At 41.0% G+C, this 3,712-nt stretch overlaps 2 protein-coding genes across 2 annotated transcripts in view; one reads left to right on the top strand and one right to left on the bottom strand.

Annotated features, from left to right (window-relative positions):
• Positions 1-3,129, bottom strand: part of LOC106011078 — a gene marked incomplete in the record, with an annotated part of 9,984 nt that extends 6,855 nt beyond the window's left edge. The window contains 1 exon segment of the mRNA XM_013079433.2: positions 2,918-3,129.
• The window catches only part of LOC101857548, a gene marked incomplete in the record, with an annotated part of 21,298 nt that continues 18,285 nt past the window's right edge, over positions 700-3,712 (top strand). The window contains 1 exon segment of the mRNA XM_013079434.2: positions 700-798.

Genomic DNA, 3,712 nt, shown 5'->3' on the forward strand with positions numbered 1-3,712 from the left:
AGAGAGAGAGAGAGAGAGAGAGAGAGAGAGAGAGAGAGAGAGAGAGAGAGAATATGTTCTTTGTACGGTTTTAAAGCGCATTGAGCCCTTTCTTGGTGGAAATATGCTTTATAAATGTTGATGTACTTTATCATTATCACTAATCAAGAAGCAAACCACACCAGAGCACCCGCCTACCGCCTACCCTTATGAGTTCTCACAACTGTTATCTGTTTCTTGACAACCAAGCCCTAAAGGTGAATGCGGAAGAGACTGTGGACCAAAGGTGGACGGCGTCTCGTGCACGTAAACAGGATCTCTGCGCGATAACACCAAATGTGAGGCATCGTGGTGAAATCAGGCTCTCGTCAAAATAGTGAAATCAAAGAAACAGGAATTTTTCTGTAAGTTTGGCAATTTTTATCGAATTTTTGTTTTTTTGGGGGGTCAAACCTTTTATGTCCACATAGAAACATATTCCCATGTGAATTTTACGGAAACCCGTTAATTAAATGCACACGATATGTACTTTTCAGTTTTCGAGGACCCTCGAGCTATTGAAGTTACCAAACTTTGGCAGCCATTTTCTTTCGAAATTTAACACTAAAATCAGGCAACCCAACCTCCTTTAATCGTAAACATCTCGACTTCTATTCAGGACAGATGGAAAGTTATTTTTAAATTGAAAGCTTTCAGATAATACCAATAACTTTACATGGCCAAAGATTTGTGAGAGCCTGATTCCACTGCGTTGTGACACATTTCAGAGTTGTTTGTGTCGAAACTTCTGATAACATGTGTTCTGTATCCGGGTTCAAGGTCAGTATCTGTTATCAGTACGATTTCTTGGAACAATGTTATTGACTTCTACGCTGCTGGCTTCATAAAATAAAACAGTATTCATTTATTAATCTATTCATTTATTATTCACTTATTTGTTCATTTATTCATTTACTCATTCATTTATTTATGCATTTATGTACTTAATTCTTTTTCTATTGATCTGTTACTTATTTATTTATTTATTCTTTTATTTATTTATTCATTTATTTATTTATCTATTTATTTATTGCTACGCTCTGTTTTTCCCGACACCACGTCGTGTTTCTGAACCCTGACTACTGGACCTAACACCCGGCCTCCAACATGACCTGAACTAACCTAGGCTGTCAAGAAGACAACCGAATTTCTATTGAAATTGTAAACAATCAACCACACAGAAGCTGATAACAGGAGAGAACGTCAGTTATCTTATTCTCCGCCCCCCCCCTCTCCATAAACCCATAAATTACAAACGTTAATGTTGACCAAGCATGTAGGTGTTAGTATCAACTCCCTCCCCCCTTCCCCTGTCACCACCACCACTCCCCCCCCACACACACACACACAGACGGGGGGGGGGGAGAGAGCGAGAGAGAGAGAGTGGGAGAGGGAGAGACGGAGAAAGAGAGAGACGTGGGAAGAGAGAAAGTGAGAGAGAAGAGAGAGACAGAGAGACTACTACACAAAGACAGACAAAAATGGACAAGTATAACGGAAAAAACCACTAAAAAACCAGCCAACTATTCTAGTGTCACACCTTCGAATGACGTCACCCGTATGGTATCTCGACCCCTCTGTCGTGAAAGTTGTAGAGGTAGGGGTAGGGTATGGTAGGGTTAGGGTTAGGGTTTGGGGTAGGTTTTGTGTTAGTGTTAGGTTTCTTCTTTATTGTGCTTGTTGGGGTGGTCACTCGTTATGGAAGTCCTTCCAATCCTTCTGTAGGCTATAGGAGGCAATACATTATGCACGAACATTTTCCTGTTAGGATATCGTACATCATTACGAAACGAGGCAAACAAGTTAATAAAATACGAACATTCTCTTCCCACTGAACGTTTTATAATTTGGTAAATAAATCTACAACAGCACAGCCTCTTTCAGCGATTGTAGTATTAATATGACCTTTTTAAGCAGTTACTTGCTAGCGTCGTAAGCTCTTACTAAACCAAACTAGACATGATGCTAGCATAATAAAATGTGAGGCGTGCTGACAAAATGAGTTACTTCCCACAATCCACACATGGAGACATTGGACACAAATTGACCCTAGGGTCAAATTTTTAGATTCTCTGTTGATACTGTATTCTTTAAGTATAACATGCCTTATATTATTTCATACTTATAAATTGTGAAAACTTCACAAATAATTATATAAGCGTGATGTAGTGATTTCCATAGGGTTCGAATCCGAGAAGTAAATCATTTAGTCAGCATGCTTCACAAATGTAACAGTGTCTTACGTTTGTCTAGAAGTAGAAGAAGCACATTTTTTCACACCGCTGACGTTGTAGGTGGTTGGAGGGCGTTATTGGTAGATTTTTTCTGGGTCCTATTTCTTTTCTTACCCTCTGTTGTCTCTGTTTGCTTTTCTTCTTCCCCGCACAATAACGGCCGTTGTTATTGTGTCCATGTGCTTCTCTTAACCCAAACACAAACACTGTTAGGTACTAAATGTACTCAAGAATATGGGTCCTTTCTGTTTAATCTTGGCAGTCATGATGAATACATTACTATTATTTTCTTTATTGAATTTTATGGGTTTTTTGGGCAAAATTACACTGGAATTATGGAATAGCTGGGAGAAAAAAATTAGTTCCTCGCAGTAAAATTGTGCCTTCTGAATGAGCGTAAGTATGCCAAATTATTATTTTCTTTATTTATAAGATTTGCAACTTATAGTATGGCCACCATGTAGCGGCATGTAGGCTCTAAACAAGCGGGACCCACATTCTTCAGTAGTACCCACTGCTGTTGTAAATATTTCTTTTCCTACTCCTCTACAACAGAATGAAATGTAGATCTAGACTACGTATCTAGATCACCGTTGTAAGAACTTAAATCACATGCAATACGAAAATAAGGTTTTCAGAAATAAAATGAGTACATATCTACTTACCAGTGAATATTATAGACAGTGGATCCTTCTACGAGTACTTATGGTTTATGAGAAGGAGTGCGGAAGTCTGAAAAAATGGCGATTTGGTTGAATGAATTCCTGGTTTCAAGTTTCAGATCTTGATCAGTTGACTATAAGCCTAGCGGGGAACACACAGGCGAGACGAGTCACCCATCCAAATAAATATTTCCGAGAGGCCTCCAACAGAACACACGCACGACGCACACACTGGCTGGCCCATAAAGCGCTGACAGCAACGCTCGCACACGGCAGAGAGAGAGAGAGAGAGAGAGAGAGAGAGAGAGAGAGAGAGAGAGAGAGAGAGAGGGGGGGGGGAAAGAGAGAGAGTCGCTTACCTGTCGAGTTGCCTCTTGTCTCGGAGTCGAGAGACAGAGAGAGGGGGGTAGAGAAAGAGAGAGAGAGAGAGCAGGGAGAGAGAGACAGACAGAGAGGAATAGAGAGAGCGGAGAGAAGAGAGAGAGAGAGAAAGCAGGGGAGAGAGGAGGGGGAGAGAGAGGGAGAGGGGGGAGATATAGAAAGAGAGAGAGAGCAGGGAGAGAAATATATATAAATATATATAGAGAGAGAGAGAGGAGACAGGAGAGAGAGAGAGAGAGAGAGAGAGAGAGAGAGAGAGAGATAAAGAGAGAGAGAGAGGAGAGAGGGGAGAGACAGAGAAAAGAGAGGAAAGGAGAGAGAAAGAGACACAGAGAGATACGGGAGAGAAGGGATTGAAGGGAGAGAGAGGAGAGAGACAGAGAGAGAGAGAGAGAGAGAGAGAGAGTCAGTCACCTG

Source organism: Aplysia californica, unplaced genomic scaffold, assembly GCF_000002075.1.
Source record: "Aplysia californica isolate F4 #8 unplaced genomic scaffold, AplCal3.0 scaffold00051, whole genome shotgun sequence".
In the NCBI taxonomy this organism is placed as follows: domain Eukaryota; kingdom Metazoa; phylum Mollusca; class Gastropoda; order Aplysiida; family Aplysiidae; genus Aplysia; species Aplysia californica.